The sequence below is a fragment of the Chiloscyllium plagiosum genome, chromosome 21, assembly GCF_004010195.1.
Source record: "Chiloscyllium plagiosum isolate BGI_BamShark_2017 chromosome 21, ASM401019v2, whole genome shotgun sequence".
Taxonomy (NCBI): Eukaryota; Metazoa; Chordata; class Chondrichthyes; order Orectolobiformes; family Hemiscylliidae; genus Chiloscyllium; species Chiloscyllium plagiosum.
The window spans coordinates 41,811,932-41,834,767 of NC_057730.1; the positions used below are offsets into that span (position 1 = coordinate 41,811,932).

The 22,836-nt window shown below is 39.2% G+C and overlaps 1 long non-coding RNA gene across 2 annotated transcripts in view; it reads left to right on the forward strand.

The window, feature by feature from the left end:
• Window positions 1-22,310, forward strand: part of LOC122560796 — a 162,841-nt gene extending 140,531 nt beyond the window's left edge. For both annotated transcript variants that reach the window (XR_006314813.1, XR_006314814.1), the window contains exon 4: window positions 20,195-22,310. This is a non-coding gene — a long non-coding RNA (uncharacterized LOC122560796). The remainder of the gene's footprint in view (window positions 1-20,194) is intronic.
• The last annotated feature ends 526 nt before the right edge of the window (window positions 22,311-22,836 follow it).

Here is a 22,836-nt window from a genome sequence, read left to right on the forward strand (position 1 = left end):
CATTTATAGACTGACTGGACTTGTCTGGGTGCACATCAGCCTTTTAAAGATGGCACCCAGTGACAAGAATGCTGGTCAATTGCTTAACTGGTACTTTGCTCTGGAAATAAAGTGTGGAGAGATAAATTGGGTAAAATGATAAATATGCTTATGATTTAGACCAATGTAACTGACAACAGTCTTCAGGAATGAACATTGCCAAACATCATGTGAACATTCCAGAGGCTTGACAAATTTTGATAATTAACTGATGAATTTTATTGTATTGTTTATTGCAAAAAATAACAAAGAAAACAATTTAAATTCAAAAGAGCTGCATAAATCTCAGGGCTCATGATCATTGTGATTAGTTAGGTTTGTAGTTTGCAGTATCATATAATTACAATCATATTTATAATTGTAATCATTTTTAACACACATTTATGCATGCACTCTTTAGTATGGAATACAATATGACATAATTGAGCGCTGGTGCGAAAAATCCATTTAACCTCTTTAATGCTTATTTTAGTTAACCTGCAATAACCTTTTCATCATTACGCATGTCTCTTTCCAACTTTAAAATATTAATTTCCTTTGATTTTGTTTATTTCATTTGGACTAATTCAGCTGTTGTGATCTTGGTTTACATTGCTTTTTCTCCTCATCAAAACAAACTTAGTTCACATGTCTGAAAATGACCAGTTAAGTTTCTGTTAAAAAAAATGCAAATTTAAAACCTTAAGCAAAAAAAAGTAGTGAAAGTTTAAGTATACTTGATAAAACGTTACTGAATTAATTAAAATTGCATCAGTTTTGTCTAACTGTCTTCAGTAGTTCAGGAAGTGGTACTAATTTGTTATTCTTTAAAATGATTGATATTATTTAATTAATTGATTGATAATAGCTACAAAATGGGTTTGAAATAAAGACACTGAAAAATTGCTTTTCTCTTCATGTTTTTAGTTATGACCCAGGAGGCAGTGGACCAGGTTTTGTTTTGTTAGCTCAACATTGGGTTGTTTTGTGTTCAGCTGAAAAAAAATCTTAACATTAACTTCAAATTTGTAGTCAAATATGACTACATGGCTTGGAGAGGGTGGACGCTAGGAAATTGTTTCCGTTAGGCGAGGAGACTAGGACCCGCGGACACAGCCTTAGAATTAGAGGGGGTAAATTCAGAACAGAAATGCGGAGACATTTCTTCAGCCAGAGAGTGGTGGGCCTGTGGAATTCATTGCCACAGAGTGCAGTGGAGGCTGGGATGCTAAATGTCTTCAAGGCAGAAATTGATAAATTCTTGATGTCACAAGGAATTAAGGGCTACGGGGAGACTACGTGTAAGTGGAGTTGAAATGCCCATCAGCCATGGTGGAGTGGACTCGATGGGCCGAATGGCCTTACTTCCGCTCCTATGTTTTATGGTCTTATGAGCTAAAGACAGACTGAACTGGATTTTATCCGCAGGAGTGCATTAGATTTGGGAGTGGATAGGAGGTTAACACTAGCAAAATGACATCTAACCAGATATCCAGCTCCCACCTGTTGTCTTCCAACTTTCACTGCGGCGCATCAGACGACATGTGAAGAGTCCAAGGAAGATTAAGGTGAACGTTGATCGTATTGAAGGGCAGCGCAAATTCGAGGCACTAAATTGCCAGTCTTGCTTCCAGTTCTTATAGTCTTGAGATGGTTAGATTTTAATTTAATGCTTATTATGTTCTGTTCAAACAACGTTAGCAAAGATTTTTCAGTTTAACTCTTGAGTGTTTCCTGAGCTTCCATGAACTTGCAAGTGAAAGTAAGACAAGAAATGCTTTGAGTTTATTTGATTTATTGTTGTCACATGTACCAAGATATCGTGAAAAGTGTTGTTTCACTGATTTACTGATTTAAGCTTTATTGTCACATGTATTTAAGTACAAAAGTAGAGGAGAACAGTGAGAAGTATACAATGTCACCACAAATGGTGCCATTTTGGGTACAAAGGTGCTTAGGTACAAAACTTAGATACAAATGGTAACGTAGAGAGATAAAGTTAAAAGTAAAGCATTACCATTGTTCTTAGTATAAGTAGAAAAATAAAGAAATAAAGTTAAAAGTTAACATGACAGTCCTTTCTAATATTAAATGGAAAAATAAAGGAATAAAGGGAAGTTTTTCACACTATACAGGCAGATCATACCTAGGAAGTGCACCAGGGTAGCAGAACAGAGTGCAGAATACAGTGTTACAGCTGCAGCAAGGTGCACAGAGAGAGATCAGAATTAATATTTGAGAGGTCTGTTCAAAAGTCTAATAACAGCGGGGAAGACACTGTTCTTGAATCCATTCTTATGTATATTCAAACTTTTATATCTTCTGCCTGACAGAAGAGGTGTGTTGGCTCAGAGCAACACTGAAAGGTTACTTTACCCACTTTTAATGCTTCTTCAACAACCTTGAGTCTGATCTGCAATTTTGTGGTCTTTCAGATCAGGTGAGGTTTGACCTATGCTGCTAGTTCAGATTGCAAATGAGGAACAATAACGAGCAAAAACAGCAACTTTCTGGTAACTGATCTCCATCAACAGGCTAAAGGAAAACAGAGATATACAACTCATAGAAGGCCACACTCGGCACAGTGTGCTAAGTTTCTTTGACATGTCTGAAGAATGGAGTCCCAGGAGGCTGAGGATGTCCAGTCAGGTGATGCAGCCATTTGCAGGTGGACCACGCTTGACTAATGGTTGTCAAGGTCACCACCACCCTCAACTTTCCAGATCTGTGCTGGAGATATTTGCAGGATTTCACAAGTGGTGAAACACGAACAAATATAACAGATGACAGAATGATTGTTTGCCAAGGTCATTAATTACGTCAAATTTGTATGCAGTGACACAATCATAATGAGCAATTCTAACTGGCTTCTCACAGATGCTGGACATCATCAACTACACACTTATGGCGATTAAGGCAACCATAGATCAGCCAGGAAATTTTGTCAACCATAAGGACTTCAATCCTGTCAATACACAGCTTGTTTAAAACCACAAAAGCATCTTTATGAAGATGTGTGTAGAAGTTCCCAGCAGCTGGCATGGTGCTTTCATTTTTGCTGTAGTCCACCCTCCCCGTCACCTCTACTGCCAGAACGACATGCAATTCTCTGGTGTTTTCTGTTCTCTTCTACAAAGAAGGAAAGAAGCGGTCACTACATTAGAGAAACATCATGAATTCACTCAATGGATGTAAAGAATTTGTTGACACTAAAGAAAGGCAAGATATTGCATAAGGCATGTAAGAGGTAGTTGGATAGGTGGGGAAGTGAAGACACACACTGTTATGGACCACCCCAGACCCCGTCAACACATTTCAAGAAAGTAGCCCAGACGTTAACTTTGCTAGTTGTTTTAAGCAGGTATAAGGTGGATATTCCAGGAGGGATGCAGCTGGTCAAACCACTTAAGTTTTAAACAAAACAGAATTTATTTACAAGATTACTAAATGAAACACAAACAAAAGAGAACAGAATACCGAACAACTTAACCTCTCCGAAAACCCAACAGACCATCCCAACTTAATGATGCTGTTCCTAATATTTGCAACAATCCCCATAAACACCGCTTGGCACAAAAGATAAAATAAAACACAGGGTCTTACAGGAGAGAAGTCAGAGAGGGATTACCAGCATGGGCCTGCTTCTTTGGGTCCAACAGCTTCACAACACTACTGTGCTAAAACCAAACCAAACCTGAGTAAAGCTGAGCTGGGAGCACTGGTCATTCCCCTTTCATTGTACAAGTGTATTTTTTAAACTTGAAAGTTTTTTGCCTGAGGCAGTATGTTGGCTTTAATTAAACAGGTCCTAAAATCCATCCAAACCCAGACTTTTCAGAGTCTGTGTCTTTTATGACTTCTCCGAAAAAAAACAAAGGATGACGTAACTTTGTTAAAGGAGCAGCATCATCACAACACAGACAGCAAGAAATGGGATGGCTGCATCAGCAAGTGAAATGAGTGTGAAGAGAGATAAACTAGAGTAGATTGGAGAAGGCAAATTGAAGGGGCTGTGTGATATCTATGTCACAGTACAGATGAAGATGCCACAGTTCTCACCTTTCCTGCCTTGGTTATGTTATTATGGATTCAGGAGGACATCCTACTCCTGACCTCTTCTACCATCTTCAACCACAATTGCTTGGTTCTCCCAGAAGTTGTTTTCCTTGTGTTGGGAGGGAAGGTGCTATAGGGACCTCACAGACCATGACAGCACATGCAGGGAGCAGTCCATAAAGCAGAGCTCAGCCTTTGATCATCCACCTTCCATTCCTCACCATCCACCAATTCTCTTCCCAAGAGTGCTTCAACTTGCATGGTTAGATTTTCCCATTAATTACTGGAAATGTAATTTCATCACATGCTCATCATTGTGCCTCCTGACACTAATTGGACAGGAAATAAAAAGGCCATGAAGTAGCTGTTATTGTAACGGTGCAACTACTGAATTGAATTGAATTTATTGTCACGTGCACCAAGGCACATTGAAAAGCTTTGTCTTATGAGCAATACAGGCAGATCACATAGTTAGGTAGCAGAGATAAGCAATTATTAGGTAAACAGCGGCAAAAACAAAAACACAGGTACAGGCGAATGTTAAGAGGTTGTGAAATATTACTGCTACTGTACTTTCAGTCAACATAAGAAAGCTTTGCTGTTGCCACCATCCTCCTTTTGGGATCAACAGTGCCTCCTTTGTTCAGTGCATTAAAGGAACCCAGTCAGCTGACTAATGTGAAAAGGCTCTTGACTTAACAAAATGTTAGGTTATTGGATGATAGTGATTAGGTTCAAGTTTCATTGGTGCAAGAGACATTGTTATAAAGTCTATGATGGAAACTTCAATGGAATATCTATCTCTTTTTGAGATTCATAGCTGTTTTGCCATTCTCCACCAAGTACTTACGACATCATCAGATTACTTAAGAGCCTAAGGTAATCTTCAGAATTAACCCATATCAGAACCATTGCCAGATAAAGCCTCTGACCCTGAAGATTTTTTTTCCATAATTTATATTTATAGTTGCACGCAAGATATTCCATCTTTTCCTAGGTCTCTGACTTCAAAAGTTCAGAGGATCTGGAGGGTTCACTGTTCTTTCAGAATGCATTCTCTTCAGACTTCCAATATTGGTTTGTATTTGGCTTGACGATTGCTGATTTGATTTTGTTCTGGATCCTAATAACGTTTGTAAAGTCTCTCTCCATATAAGACCTTTTATCTCATGAATATCTCTTGCAAAGAATATCAGTCTTGCTGAATCAGGCAATTGATTGATTATACCATCTGGACGACCCTTAATATTTAGAATTTCCTCCACAAACTAATTCATAACTGCTGAAACAGGTAATTATCCCATAACATTATCAAAGGACATTTAATCTCATGAATGTCCTTCATGAAAAATAGCCACTGTTGTGTTATGGACTAGGCCAGACCACTCAAAACATTCTTAAGCAGACAGCCCAGACCAATAATTTGCAATTTATTTTGGTAAGTGTACATGAAATTTACCCGAAGTTAGCTAGGTTGACTATAGAGTTTAAATCAAAATTTATTCTCAAAATCACACAATGAAACACAAAGAACAGAATAAAGATCCTCTGCAGAACTCAGTCTATCTAAACTAGACTTAAGTAGACAACAGTCCCAATAAGTAAAATTCCTTTGAAAACCAGTATGAAAGGAACACATGCTTACAGGTTGAAGGTGAAGGGCAGAAAGAGAGAGAGCGAGAGTTTCCACACAGCTCACTATTGAACTCCTTACCAGTTCAGGACTGAACTAAACTGTTCAGCTAGAGAGCTGACCACTTCCATTTCATTATACAGGTCACTTCTAAAACATTACCCCTTTGGCCTGAAGTCTCATCTGTTTACATATAAACAAAAGTCCTCTCAAAATCCTTTCCATCTGTGTACCAAACCAGACTGATCGGAGCCCGGCCTGGTTTATTATCCCTCTGAAAAGAATCAAGGACAGAGTATCCCTGACCCAAGGAACAGCTTTTAGAAAAAAAAGGGACTAGCTTTGTGGCAGTTGAAGCAGTATTTTATAATTTACAACATATGGTTAAGGTAGGCAATTTCTTCTTCACTGTATCCCGTATTTTTGTGTAAGTTAGTGTCTTCTTGACCGTGTTTCAAAATTATGGACATGGATCATTTAGTTCAGTGATCGTTTACATGGAGTGGCATCCAACTATCCTCAACCTATGTAAGAAAATCAAAGTTTGTGAGAAGATTTGTAGCTCGGGTGTTCGTTGTTGTGGTTCTGTTCGCTGAGCTGGGAATTTGTGTTGCAGACATTTTGTCCCCTATCTAGGTGACATCCTCAGTGCTTGGGAACCTCCTGTGAAGCGCTTCTGTGATGTTTCTTCCGGCATTTATAGTGGTTTGTCTCTGCCGCTCCAGGGTATCAGTTCCAGCTGTCCGCTGCAGTGGCCGGTATATTGGGTCCAGGTCAATGTGCTTATTGATTGAATCTGTGGATGAGTGCCATGCCTCTAGGAATTCACTGACTGATCTCTGTTTGGCTTGTCCTATAATCGTAGTGTTGTCCCAGTTGAACTCACGTTGCTTGTCATCTGCGTGTGTGGCTACTAAGGATAGCTGGTCATGTCGTTTTGTGTCTAGTTGGTGTTCATGGATACGGATCATTAGCTGTTTTCCTGTTTGTCCTACGCAGTGTTTTGTGCAGTCCTTGCATAGGATTTTATACACTACGTTGGTTTTGCTCATGCTGGGTATCGGGTCCTTCGTTCTGGTGAGTTGTGTCTGAGAGTGGCTGTTGGTTTGTGCGCTGTTATGAGTCCTAGTGGTCGTAGTAGTCTGGATGTCAGTTCAGAAATGTTCTTGATGTATGGTAACGTGGCTAGTCCTTTGGATTGTGGCATGTCCTCATTCCGTTGTCTTTCCCTTAGGCATCTGTTGATGAAATTGCGGGGGTATCCGTTTTTGGCGAATACATTGTAGAGATGTTCTTCTTCCTCTTTTTGCAGTTCTGGTGTGCTGCAGTGTGTTGTGGCCCTTTTGAACAGTGTCTTGATGCAACTTCTTTTGTGTGTTGGGGTGGTTGCTTTTGTAGTTCACTGCAGCCAGCCACTGCAGCGGACAGCTGGAACTGACAACCGGAAGCAGCAGAGACAAATCACTATAAATGCCGGAGGAAACAACACTGAAGCGCTTCACAGGAGGCTCCCAAGCAGTGGGGATGTCACCTAGACAGGGGACAAAATGTCTGCAACACAAATTCCCAGCTCGGCGAACAGAACCACAACTATGTAAGAAAATTTTTATTCTCAATCTCCCAGTCAATCTGTACTATGTATGTGGACTTATCTTCAACTTGTTGATTACGTTGGAAGTTTGCATTCACCTTCTGTGGTGGTGTACCCAAAATGTTTCCTTCGTCAGGACATGCTATTTGAGAATTGCTACTTAATCAGCATTATCGCTGTTATTGGTACTGATGGTTCTTCCTTGAAAAACTAACAATTTCAATTTTCTTCTTGAACTTGTGTGTCATCATATCATCTGAAATCAAATTTGAATCTGTTATAACAAATTGTTCACCCGACTATGTCACTGGCTGAATGACTTCAGTCAAAGATTCATCAATGCAACTCAAATGGGTTACACTGCTCATTATCTTTCTCATAATTTGCATTTTCTCACAAATGTCATCTGAATTCTTTTCAGTGTTAATAGAAATAGAATACATTTCTGTCAGCCCCATGTAATTACAGATTTCCAACCTATTGACAATTCTTTTCTGCCAACTTCGGTAATCCCAATGGACACTTTCTTGTGGAAGGCTAATGAAATTTTCTACTAATTGGTTCTTACTGATTGTTCAACAACTATTTGTTAAATAACCACATTTCCTTCAGTTGTGGTTCCATAACTGGCTGCTCCTTGACCATTTGTTGCCTGACTGGCATTTCTTCGAACTGGCTTGGCTTAACTGGCTGTTTTTGACCTGTTCTTCGCAGACTGTAACTAGTTAATTTCTTCTGCCATGTGGATAAGGTTGAGGTCAGGATTCATGCTCAAAAAGTGAGAATTCTTGATTATGATGTGCATCTCCATTTTATATTCTTTACATCCCTTGCAGCATTCCCTTAATCTCAATTGGTATATCATTTGGACAATGTTGTGGGCTGTGAACTGTTTCCTCCCCTGTGGTTTGTTAGTTCGACAATATAGTAACACTCACCACCGCATCAAATCTAAAATTAGTGAGATGTAATTGGCATAAACATTTTCTTGCCAAAATGTTCAGTTTGGATCATTAATTTCTCCTGGGAATATATTTGACTTCTCTTCCATTGTATGTTGCTCAACTTCAACAATGTCTTTATTTGATTAAAGTTAAAAATCACACAACATCAAGCTATAGTCCAACAGGTTTATTTGGAAGTACTAACTTTCAGAGGGCTTTTCCTTCATCAGAGAGCTGAGGAACAGGATCTTATGACATAGAATTTATCACAAAAGATTACAGTGTCATGCAACTGAAATGATATATTGAACAAATCTAGATTGCTGTTAAGTCTTTCATCTTTTAGTTTGGGTTGCAGGTTTCAGTTCATTAATATGTAAATCCCAGTAGTTCTTTTAAGTCACGTTCTTGTGATAACCTAAGATTTTATAAAAACAAGATGACATCTCAGCAACGTACTAAAGGTGTGAGTTAGATCTGTCTGTATTCCAACCTTGAGTCAGACTGGTTCTATTTCCAAAGTAGGAATTGATAAAATGTTATATGGATTGACTGTCTGCATTGACTGCCTGCAGATTGTGTGCTTTTTGAGCAAAATAGAATGGGTCTGCAAATACAATTCTACAAATGCAAATTCACCCCATATACTTATATGTCTGTGTGCATGCATGTGAGGGAGGGAGAGGAAGGGAGAGAGAGAGAGAGAGAGAGCATGAGTGCGCATGAGAGACTGTGTTTTTACATGTGTGCATGTTTGGTAGTGTGTGTGTGAGTGTGATGAATTATAAGCCTGTGAGAGAGTGTGTGCTTGGGTGTGAGTGTGGGGGGAGGGGGTTGCATGTGTGTGTATGAGAGAGAGCATGTGAATAAGAGACGACCTGCACGGGTATGTAAGAGTGTGTGGGTATGTTTGCTTGTGTGTGTATAGTATAGTGGGGTCACCTGTGGTTTTAACATGAACCCAATGTCCCAGTTGAGGTCATCCCCATGAGTATCGAACTTAGCTATCAGCCTCTGCTTGGCCACTCTGTGTTGTTTTGTATCCTGAAGTCTGCCTTGGAGGATAGTTACCTGAAGATCCAAGGCTGAATGTCCCTGACCGCTGAAGTGTTCCCCGACTGGGAGAGAACATTCCTGTCTGGCAATTGTGCGGTGTCCATTCACCTGTTGTTGTAGCGTCTGCTTATTCTCTCCAATGTACAATGCCTCTGGGCATCCTTGTCTGCAGCGTAAGAGATAGATAATGTTGGTGAAGTCACATGAGGACGTGTTGCATACATGGTGGGTGGTGTCCCCACATGTAATGGTGATATTCAGTCGACTCTCTGATACGTCTTGCAGTGGTTGCCATGACAGGGTTGTACTGTTATTTGACCTTTTCAGGGTCTATAATTTTGTCCTACTTCTTCTCATCTTCTAGAAGTGATTTATTATTTTACAAATGTAGTTTATTAAAAAAAATATTCTGAACATTGTGCTGACACTGACCTGATCTGCTATCTGGTAAAAACAATGACTGCAGATGCTGGAAACAAAATTCTGGATTAGTTGTGCTGGAAGAGCACAGCAGTTCAGGCAGCATCCAAGGAGCTTCGAAATCGACGTTTCGGGCAAAGGGCTTTTGCCCGAAACGTCGATTTCGAAGCTCCTTGGATGCTGCCTGAACTGCTGTGCTCTTCCAGCACCACTGATCTGCTATCTGGCTGACTCTGCACTGATTTCTCATTTGTGTCTTTGTAACCTTCCAGTTTTTGTGCCTTACATACTGAATGGATTCTGCAGATCTCCTGTAATAAGGTTGATCTTTTTTTTAGTATTGAGGTGTGTTGCTTTAGGACTTGACTCACCATCTGAATAACTCTCTCCGAAGTCCATTCTTCTTTGGACATCTGACTAAGTAGTATGTCTGACCAAGATTTATCAGTAATTCAAAGAACAATTCTGTCTGTTCAGATTTTAAAGCTCCAGAGTTACACTATCTCACTGATCTGATGAGATGGTGAATTAAATTAATTGTCGATTCCCTGGATCCTGAAATTTTCCACTCAGCTTGCTCCTTCAAGAATGTCATTTGTTCAGAGATTCAAGTAATTGTCAAAAGATTGAAAGACTTCATCCAAAGTATATTTTCGTTCTTTTGTGCCTTGGTGAGCTGTAATCCCAACTGAATCCAAAAGGGTGTTTACTTGTTCTGCTGGAAACTTAGTGTCTTGTTCGGAAACAATTCTGTATCTTAAGATCTGTTTTCACAAAAATGCCCAATTCCATTTGGTCCACGTTGAAAACTAAACTTTCCTGGCAATTTTATGTCTGTTGCCAATCCTTCCTATGTTATTATTTACTCTTCTCATTTTAAAGCTTTTCAATTCTACAGTATCTCAATGCTGCTTTATTTTCCTTGCCTAAGAATCTTTTAAATCTGCTGCATGGCAATGCTGTTCCACTTTCCTTTTCTTAATGATTTTCAATCCTGCAATATAGTAATGTTGCTTCATTCACTTGTTTCAAAGGCTTTTAGTTATGTCACACTACAATATACTATACTGGCTTTCACCTGCTACTACTGCCAAGCTGGCTCTGAACTGTAAATACATCATTTACTCCTGGATTTCTCAGTTTGCCAACGTGCTGTTTTCTTAAAGATTTGCCCTTTCCAATCATTGCTTTCAACTTTGCTCACAGACCATCTATAGAAGATAGAACATAGAACAATACAGCGCAGAACAGGCCCTTCGACCTTTGATGTTGCGCTGACCTGTGAACTAATCTAAGCCTATCACCCTACACTATCCCATCATCATCTATATGCTTACCTAAGGACTGTTTAAATGCCCGTAATGTGGTTGTGTTAACTACATTGGCAGGCAGGGCATTCTATGCCCTTACCACTCTCTGAGTAAAGAACCTACCTCTGACATCTGTCTTAAATCTAACACCCCTCAATTTGTAGCTATGCTCCCTTGTACAAGCTGACATCATCATCCTAGGAAAAAGACTTTCACTGTCTATCCTATCTAATCCTCTGATCATCTTGTATGTCTCTAACAAATCCCCTCTTAGCCTTCTTCTCTCCAATGAGAATAGACCCAAGTCTCTCAACCTTTCCTCATAAGACCTTCCCTCCAGACCAGGCAACATCTTGGTAAACCTCCTCTGCACCTTTTCCAATGCTTTCATATCCTTCCTGAAATGGGGCGACCAGAACTGTACACAATATTCCAAGTGGGGCCGCACTACCGTTTTGTATAGTTGTAGCATGACATTATGACTCCGGAACTCAGTCCGTCTACCAATAAAACCTAACACTATCAACGTGGGTGACAACTTTCAGGGATCTATGTACATGAACTGCAAGATTCCTCTGCACACCCACACTACCAAGAATCCTTCCATTGACCCAGTATTCTGCCTTCCTATTATTCTTACCAAAGTGAATTACCTCACATTTATTTTCATTGAACTCCATTTGATACTTCTCAGCCCAATTCTGCAGTTTATCCAATTCCCCCTGCAACCTGCAACATTCTTTCACATCGTCCACTACTCCACCAACTTAACTGTCATCTGCAAACTTACTGAATCATCCACCTATGTCTGCGTCCAAGTCATTTATAAAAATGACAAACAACAATGGTCCCAAACCAGACCCTGGTGGCACACCACTAGTAACTGGACTCCAGGCTGAATATTTTCCATCAACCACCACTCGCTGCCTTCCTGCAGAAAGCCAGTTTCTAATCCAAACTGCTAAATTACCATCAAACCCATGCCTCTGCATTTTCTTCAACAGCCTAGCATGTGGAACCTTATCAAAGGCTTTACTGAAGTCCATGTACATATACAGTGATGTCCAATCACTCTCAGGTTGAACACCTAATCGGGATTAATTGGTCGCAATCTGATTAATCTAAACTGCCAAGTGTGCCTGCTGAACATACTTTCCAGCTCATACTTGCCAGCGCCTTTCCTTTGACTGCAGTTGGTCCCTCATAGAATTTTGCCATAAGTTTGTATTTTGTAAGACTCTTGATTGTTTAGCTCCTTCTGCTGCTGACTGTCTGCAAAATCATTTTTAAAGCTGTAACTAAAAATTTCTTTTGGGTTCACTGGAATTTGATCTTTACAACTAAATTCCTCATTCCAATTCTCACTGCTGTTTACTGTTTGTAATAGCGTGGCTAAATTAAATCTTCAGGTGACCACAACTGGCACGATATTGTATGAACTAGCTGAACAGTTGATCACTAATAAGTCAATACAAACCTGCCACCATCCTCGTTTAGATTGTGATCTAGAGGGCCTGCTATGTCTAGCATGGTAGACGAAAACCACTAGGTAGCCAAATGAGAAGAGGGTCTCCTCTTAAAAAAGTTGCAATTTATTGCATAATAGCAATCAGATACAAGTTACATTGGTGTACTAAGCGTTATTACAAAGATGTGTTTACAATTCAGAGCCAGATGTTTGCAAAGGCAGGTGGAAACCAGTACTTTGTTGGGTTTGTCTGAGCACCAATCTATCTTTTCCCAAGGTGACTATGTTGAGGACCTATCAGACAAATGATAATCAGTGGTGCAGAAAAGAAGAGCTGCCCGCTATTTTCACCAATGCAGCTGCAGGCCTCAATATGCTGCCACTTGCCTTTGCCATTGGCCCCAGGCAGGTAACTCCTTATTTCCTGAAATGCTTGGTGCCACTAATTGGGTGCTGAGATCACTTTCTGGGGTCAATTAGGGCATTTGAATTTAAAAAATTAATGTCACAAGAGTGCACACAGTTCAACCATGGGAACAGGACTTGGAGTTCATCTGAGTGCACAGATCTGACTCCAAATTGAAAAGTCGAGAGTGTGGTGCTGGAAAAGCACAGTGGGTCAGGCAGCATCCGAGGGGCAAGAGAATTGACGTTTTGGGCATAAGGCCTTCCTGATGAAGTCGATTCTCCTGCTCCACGGATGCTGCCTGACCCTGACCAGCACCACACTCTCAACTCTGAGCTCCAGCATCTGCAGTCCTCGTTTTCTACTAGTCCAATTTGAAAACCCAGCCTCAAAAGGCCAGTTCTGTCATAAGATGCAATGCAGGATTAAATGATCAAGGAATGAAGGTCTAAGCAAAAGGGAATGGTGTTGGGACAATAACAACACAAATGCTAGATCCAGAGGAGGTAGAAATAATAATAACTGAATTATTACATATACCTGCCAGCAAACGTTGGGAGCAGTAAGAGTTGATTGTTTTAGTATTGAATTTGTTTTAGATTTGACTCTGAATTTTCAGATTCAATTCTCATCCCAATGCTTCATTGTTACATACCAAGCCATGATAATCGAGAAAGTCCATAGTGGACATTAGCTTTAACCTAACTGAATAACTGAATCACAGAATTCTGAAATGAAGCCAGAAGTCAAACAGACATCACTGCAAAGGAGATATTTCCCTGACTGATTTAACCAGATTATGTCATCTTTGAAGCATGTGTACATTCTAAGAATAATGGATTTTAAAGTGGAAAAACAATCACAGCCAAGGGAGTTCTGATGCTTTCATTCAACATGAAAAGAAGGGTAGGAATCATTTTGCCTAGGCTACCTTGAAGAAGTTTTGTCCTGGAGGCAGAAACGGGAATTTGATTTATTTTCTGGTTACAGCCTGCCTCCAGGATGGGGTGTGTATGGTCAGGGAATGTTAACTAAAGATCACATTGACTTGGGTGAGCCCTTAACTGGCTGCCCAAAGAATACCCACCTCCCCTCATGGATTCAGAAACTGACAGCTTCTGAAACACAGGGCAGCACGGTGGCTCAGTGGTTAGCGTTGCTATCTCACAGTGCCTGGGATCTGGGTTTGATTCCATCCTTGGGTGACTGTATACAATTCCTCCCTGTGTCTGTGTGGGTTTCTTCCAGGTGCTCTGGTTTCCTTCCACAGTCCAAATATAGGCAGGTTAGATGGATTAGCCATGCTAATTTGCCCATAGTGTCCAGGGATGTGTAGGTTAGGTAGTTAGCCACAGGAAATGCATAGATAAGGTAGCGAGCTGGATCGGGTTGCTCTTCAGAGTGTCATTGTGGACCAAATGGCAGGCTTTCATACTGTCGGGATTCGATGATTCTACATACACCACTTCAAATATTCAACCCTCCTTCTTCAGCAAGCTGTGTTTTAACAAATAAAGACATAAAGTGCTAGAAATATTCAGCAAGTCTAGACGTATTTGTGTAAAGAGAGACTGAGTAGATGTTTCAAGTTGAATATGATTCTTCTCCTGGCAGGCCAAAGAAATTTTCCTATGTGCTAAAAACTTTTAGTCTCCACACTGATGCAAGTAACCCAGAAGAAAATTCAGAGGAGTGTAAAGGAAATGCATGTTTTTTTTTTCAGTTTCAGCCAACATTTTCATATTTTAGTTATAAAAGGATTGGTCGATATAAAGAAAGGCTGTTTTACAAACTGGTCACTTCAAGGTATGAGATCATGTGATAAAATGTCCAGCAATACTTTCAACTAGTATTGGCAATTCTACCTCTGCCAGTTGGAGCAAAAACAGCAAAGAGGAAATGGTACAGACAAACTGAGAAAGGGGCCATAACAAAGAGAAACCAATGTGGTTGAAAAGGCAGCAAAAATCCACTGAGCTCTGAAGCACAAAACTGCTAGTCAGCAGCAGTAATAGTTGTTCTGAAACTAAAATGGTGCTTACACAAAATAATTGTACTCAACATTCTGTTGGTGTAGGAATTGCTGAGAATTATTCATCAGCTATTAAATTACTTACAATGTGTGAGGAGTGGGGTGGGAGTGGGGAGGGTGCAGAAATACAAAGGCACAAAATGGCAGATTGATAAAATACTGCATGAACTCTACCCGATATATTCAGTCTCCAAGGCAGGTGAGTGCAAGGATTAAACTTTAAACATGATAAAGGAGTTAATAATTTCTTCCAATTCTCACCTCTCATCAAAAAACTAATCTCATAAGACTCAGGGGCATGAATTCAACATCAGAACTGTAGAGAAGTGCATATGTTCATTGAGCAATCCTTCACAGCATCCGGTGAGTGATAAATCTGTGAAATTTCTGTGTAGTTTTAGCTGAGATTATAAGTATTAATAGTCCACTCTGATATTTAATGATATTAAAGAGTACCAATTATTCATGTGCACAAATGTTGTTTCAAGAAAAAAAGAAAAGTTCCTTGAAGTGATAAATGATATGTGAATCACTTACTCATTCCAAAAAGATAAATAGACAATAAGGTAAGAGAAAAGCAGCAGGATGAGTCGTGGCCATTTGTCCTGCTGAAACCTTGTTTTCTATAGGTCATGCACAATTCACGCTATCATAGGTTCTGCTCAAATGTTCAATCTCCTGCAGGGAATGTGTCCAGATAATGATATCATTTTGTACCCTTTAACCATAAGGCAAACAAGTGAAGTTCTGAAGTATAATTCTACAACAATGCAAAGAAAGAAAGAGCATTATGTTCGTACCTTTACAACTTCAAGACATACAAAAGCATATTATATTCATAAAGTGCAATCATCACTCCTGGTGGGGATATTTAGATAAATGAGATGCCCACTATTCATAGTAAAAAAACCTGAAGAACTACCTTTGCAATAATGCAATTCAACATTATACCATAATTACCACCTACCAAAGACTCTCAGTAGGGCCTAAGAATATTCCCTTTGAATTCAATGCCGCCAAAGGTTATGTCAAAAATTATATTTAACAGTATCTGACAAAAAAAGTCGACAAAACATGCTTCTGTATTCAATTCACTTTTCAAGCACACGCTCAAAGGACTTTAAGTTTAATATTTAAAATGAATATATATGGTAATAAACTCAGCAACAGGGCTCATTACAATGACAGGACTTCCATGGTCTCTTTAAAGTATTCTCCTCTTGTTAAACTTCAAGAAAGATGTGTTTTTCAATGAGGAAAGGTGAAGGTGAAGGTGAATCAGTTTCATTGACCGTGTTAAGTTGTACAAGATTCGGCTCCAAACAGAATCATTCTTGCATTTAATATCCAGCACGCGGAGCTGAGTGCTATAAACATGGTCATTTGGGACACTTTAGTAAACATTGTAGGATGACAGCACCTTCATCACCTCAAAGCCAAAGAAGTGGAGTGGCAAAATGGATATTTCCTATAAAATGGACAACACGCAACAAGGATAATGTTCAGAAAGTTAAAGACAGAATAAAAAGTGAAGATAACACTCCTAGAGAAGAGTTAAGAGAATCATAACTGACTCAGGACCATCTATGCAAGTAAAAACCAAAAGAACTACGGATGTTGTCAGTCAGAAACAAAAACAAAAATTGCTGGAAAAGTTTAGCAGGTCTGACAGCATCTGTGGCGAGAAGCTGGAGTTAATGTTTCAGGTCCAGTGACACTTCCTCAGAAGGGGTCCTCATGACATCCAAACAAGTGTTTGGAATAGAATTTGAACTTGACAAAGGAGCAATTGTTTAATTACAGGTAGCCAGCCTATCGTGGCCAAAGCCTGTGAGTCAGACCAGCTAACATAAAACTTGAAATGTCAGGAGGCATAGATCTTTAGGTGCATGCACAAATCACCCTGAAACTTAGTTACAAATGTCAGACAAATATTATGCATGCCGATAAATCAGAACATCTTGCTGTTCAGCAGAAATGAATTTGTCTAGGTTTCTTCAAGAAAATAGATGCAGTACTTCAGAATGAAGATGGGACACAATTTTGACAAGAATTTCCAAAACTATTTGAAGGTTAAGGCAAATTGAAGCAGGGGTATTACATTACTCTGCAACTTAAACATCCAACATCTTGCCCTGTGAGATTTAGATATTAATGAGATTGAAGGGACTGATAGTGATAATAGATTAGATTCCCTACAATGTAGAAACAGGCCCTGCGGCCCAACAAGTCCACACCAACCCTCCGAAGAGTAACCCACCCAGACCCATTTCCCTCTGACTAATTTAGCATGGACAATTCACCCGACCTACACATCTTTGGACTGTGGGAGGAAACCCACGCAGACAGAGGGAGAATGTGCAAACTCCACACAGACAGTTGCCCAAGGCTGGAATCGAACCTGGGACCCTGGTGCTGTGAGGCAGCAGTGCTAACCACTGAGCCACCGTGCCACCCCGTTCATAATGATATTTATGATTACAAAGTCTATGCAAGTAGGTAAAAACACTGGAATACCTTAGAACAAGTAAGGACAAAGTGGGGGAGCAGGGGGAAAGATGTGTCATAATAATGTTCATATAGATGATGATTGTATAACTGATCACATGACTGACATCAGTAAGCAAGAAGGCACAGTCTAAAATATGCATGTGAAGAGAGAAGTCGTATACATTACCATGGAGCATTATGTTTTCTAACCTTTATTGTTCAAATGACAATAAAGGGGTGTTACAATTCATAAAGAGTTGAAGAGCTTTAAAGATAAGGAGAAAATAATCACAGGGAGAGTGTATATGCAGATATCCACAGCTGAGAGATTGTCCAGATCAGTAACCCCATGTGCAGGTAGCAGTATTGCCTTAAAACACAAGGTAAAGAATTTTCCTGATCAGATGAAGTGATCTGCATTTCTTAGTAGCAAATGAATATAATATTGCAAAAATAACCATTTTACTTCAAAAATACAAAATGGGGTACTTTTTTTGGATGTGTTCTGTTCCCAAAGGTACCTCAAACTAATGTCATTAAACACAGGAACAGAACAAATCCAGTGGAAACAAGATTAATTGTAGACATTCTCATTGCTTCATTTGATACCACAGATACAATCCATCGTTTCTGTTAAAGAACTCAGTTCATGTGACCTTTTCCGAACTGTTGCCAACAGAAGATGGGAATCATACTCTCACCTATATCCATTTGGAAAAGGCTAAATGTATAGTATTTTAAATTTGCATTGTGCAAAAAACATTTTATTGTTTTCAAGATAATTTACATTCTCAATTTGCTGTTTAGAGTCTCAATGTTAAATATGATAAATGCTTATATAAGAAAGTAAGTCAGAGTAATGACGTCAGTTATGAGTGTTTCAAATATAACTTTAAATTCCTCAGGTAACAGGTGTATTATAACTAGAAGGAAGAATGTTGAATGGTAACATTAATCTCTGAAGGAATTTTGACATTACTTGTCCAGTTTAGAAGTCAAATTATCAAAATAAGGAGACAAAGGTCCATTATGTTTACTGTTATGTTCCCAGCTGTCAGTACTGCTTCACAAGTCAGTTACCAGAATGTATTTTGTGTGGTTAGTTAATATGGTGATTAGTCACTAAAGGCAACAGAACTTCTTTAATAATAGAGCATTGTTTATTACACAAAAGAAAACAAAAAACACAAGCCCTACATACACCAAAGAAATATCTTGACACAAACATCAAAACAAAATTTCAGTCTGTTTCCCAACATTGTCTGTTATAAAGTCCAGAGAAATTACATTTTTCTATAAACTCTTGAAATGTCTATTCAACCAAAGGCCATAGAGTCGAAAGGTGTGGCGCTGGAAAAGCACAGCAGGTCAGACAACAACCGAGGAGCAGGAGGGTCAATGTTTTGGGCATACAGGAATGATGAAGGGCTAATGTCCAAAACATTAACTCTTCTGCTCCTTGAATGCTGCCTCACCTGTTATGCTTTTCCAGCACCACACTTTTCAACTCTGACTCTTCAGCATCTGTAATTCTCACTTTCTCTCAACCTCTATCAGCCATAGAACCTAAGATAGGAGCAAAATTAGGCTTTTTGGCCCACTGAATCTGCTCCATCATTCAAACATGGCTGATACATTTCAACACTGTTCTCCTGCTTTCTACCCATAATCCTTGATACCTTCACTAATCAAGATCCTATCTATCTCTATCTTAAAAACATTCAATGACTTGACCTCCACTGCCTTCTGCAGCAATGAGTTCCAGATTCACCAACCCCTGGATAAAGAAATTCCTCATCATCTTCAAATCGTAATTTTAAAGCTCACACACTTTCCCACATTGTATTCTATGTGACACTTCTTTGCCCACTTTCCTGGTCTGTCCAAGTCCTTCTGCAGTTTCCCTGCTTCCTCAACATTACCAGCCCCTCTATCTATTGGATATTATTAAACTGGAGAGGGTTCAGAAGAGATTTACCAGAAAGTTGCTGGTATGGAAGGTTTGTTTTATAAAGAAAGGCTGGATAGGTTTTTTTTACTGGAGCATAGGAGATTGAGAGGCGACCTTAAAGAAGATTTATTAAATAATGAGGGGTATAAATATGGTTAATGGGGGATTTCAAGACTAGGGAGCACATTTTTAAGGTGAAATGAGAGAGATTTAAAAAAGATACAAGGGACAATTTTATTTACACAGAGGATGGTTCACGTTGGAATCAACTTCCCGAGGAAGTTGTGGATGTGGGTACAATTACAATGTTTCAAAGACATTTGGATAAGTACATGAATAGGAAAGGTTTGGAGAGTTATGGGCCAGGAACAGGTAGGTGGGAGTAGTTTAGTTTGGGATGATGTTTGGCATGGACTGGTTGGATTGAAGAGTCTGTTTCCATACTGTATGACTCTATGACTCTGTCCTCGGTTTCTTCATCCAAAATCTTAATGTATAGCATGAATAGTTGTGGTTCCACCACGGACTCCTGTGGAACTCTACTAAGTCACTAGCTGCCAACCTGAAAAATAACCTTTATTTCCACTCTCTGCCTCCTGCCTGTCAGCCAATCCTCTATCCATGCCAGTACCTTGCTCCTAACTCAATGGGTTCTCATTTTGTTTAGAGCTCCTTCCCATGTTTCTGTAGATCAAGAAATAGAAAAATGTGCCAATTGCTCCTTGAGTCTTATGTTGCAGACCTTTCACATATCTAATGGTCTAAAAGTTTTCATTTCTAACCATTGCTGTGATGCCTTCTGTCCCTTTTGTCTTGCAGGTACTGCCAACATGTCCACCATTACCGCAGAGCAATCGTTGGCTCTTCCAAAAGCTATCTCCTCAACCTCTGAGAAAGTGAATACGGAACTCTCAGAAGAAGCATTGGAAAGGCTTATGTGATTACTTAGAATTAAGTACCTTCTGCTTGCAAACAGGGCTATGTTACAATATTTTCTAAATTATTCCAAGTGGCCATGTTAATAGAACTCAGCTCCTTTTGCTGGACATGCCATGCATGAGTGATTCTGTTTGAAGCCACATGTCATACAACTTAACGTGGTCAATGACACTGATTGGTGGGCTTTCAGGAGGTAGATAGCAATTCTTGGGGGATATCCAACCAACCATATCAGAATAATTCCTGATGTTTCCTCGCAATATGGCTGATTTTGGGCCCTGATGACTGCGGAGTTAGTGAATGAGATAGCTTGTTCCAATGTTAAATCCTTCTTGAATTGAAGAAAATCTGACACCTTCTCATCCGTCACACCAACTACTATACTGTCTCTAATCAATTCACCCTTCAAAGCTCCAACCCACAATATCCTGCTACATGATATAAATCTGTTAAGAGAACTTATCAGTTCTCCTGAATGATGAAATTGCTGATTGAATCTTGTCTGTTTTATCACCCAATCTCTATTGGCACATAAGTTTTCATCACTTGTATTCATCAGCTATTGGATCCACAACATATAAATGCTGATTGGATTTTGCTGTTCTTTCACATGGCTCTGTAGCAATGAAATTACTGTTTCCAGAGCTCTCACTTCTGACCTTGTTGTGGATCATCTGCATTATCAAATGGTTGATGTAATGGCAAGGTCTCTACCAGAGCTGCCATCCCTGCAGACTATCATGCCTGACTGACCTGAGTGAGTACTTGGGTTTTTCCTTGTTACAGTCAAAGAGTTCTACTCCTTTGTTTTTCTTCTCCAGAGTTTGCTGGTTCTGGCTAGGTTTCAAAGTCTTCTGAAGTTGTTTTTTGCTGTCTTCAGAGCTTTCCCTTTACAACTCTGTCCCTTGCAATCTGTTTTAACTTCAGAGCTTGGCTCTGGAGGATTTTTTTTTCTCCTAGCTGCTACGATATTTTATTTTCTGTTTTAAGCCAATACTGCGACCTGCACATTGATATATTGATCTGGGGTATCTCAAGCTGTGCGTATCTGTACATACATGGTCACTGAGGCTACTTGCTCCTTATCTCTAAGTAAGGGTCTCAACTCTGAAACTGCTAAAACACTCCTTTATTTACATGTGTACATAGTAGATTCTCAAATAGAGATCTCTAGTGTCATGTCCAAGACTTCACTCTTCACACACTCATTCTAGACTGGTGTCTTCTTTTACTGATGTTAGAGTCATATGATCAGTCACATCATTGAGATTTATCATTGTCAATTGCAATATACTACAAAAAATACAGGAATGAACTGTACAAGTTTTGATTTTGCAGCAAAGACACTACAGAACTGGTGATTCACTTGTAAGTAAATCTTTGATTCAACTTCAACCAGATAGAATATAGGAGTTTCAACAAAGATCTGGTTTGACTCTTGTTAAGTAATTTGTTTTTTATACTGTATGTCCCTTCAGGTGAAATTAGATTTTCCAAATAGTTTCCAAAATGAGCTATTGAGCATATTGTCAGGAGTCCAACAAATGTTACAATTGTATTGATTTGCTGTCTCTATTGTAGTTTCACTCAAAGATGAAATTTGGGAATGTCCCACTTTGTTCTTCCATTAAAAGTAATTATAACAGTGAGTTGAGATTACTGCCTGAATAACTGGGGTGTTACCACGTTGTCTCAGAAGATGGGCAAGAGTTATTGATAGAGATAAGATAGAAAATGCTTTACTGGCATTGAAGTAAGTATGAGTTGACAACAGAATAAAAATGACCCACTTCAAATTAGAGAAAAATATAATTAATTATAGATCACATTGGCAGACTTTAAACATGATCTATATTTTTTCAATTCATATATTAAATGAATGGTCACAGTGGAAAAATTGTAATATGTGAATCAGGTTTTCCATTTTTGAGACATTTGGACTGATTCTTATAGATCTTTACAGCATAAAAGGAGGCTATTCAGCCTGTTATGTCCAGACTGGTCAACTAAGACACGACAACAATCATCCCATTTTCTAGCTCTTGGCCCATAGCCCTGGACACTTTGTTTTACGTTCAAGGGGAAGTGGACTTTCTGCAGACAATATATGTATCTTCAAATCATATTTTTGAAGCTCACAATGGCTTGTACCAATATCCTCATTGACGCTTCCCTAGTTCTTTGTGAAAGAGTCTAAATTAATTTGTTAGGGGACTGAAACAAGAGTGTAGCATTGGAAAGAATGAGCAAGGTATACAAAACATTGTGAAACACTGGAGTAAGAAATAACAAGGAATTACGCTAACAGGGAATAAATAAAATTCAATTTAGATTTTCAGTGCCAGTACATAAACACATAAAGTATTGTAAACAAGATGAGTGAGCTGCAAGCACTAATGGGTACGTAGGTATATGATGTGATCACAAAAGAGATCTAGCTCAGATAAAGCTAACCTGCATTTGAAACATTCCTACATACAAAGGAAGAGAGACAGGCAATGAAAGAAAGCAGCATGATTGGC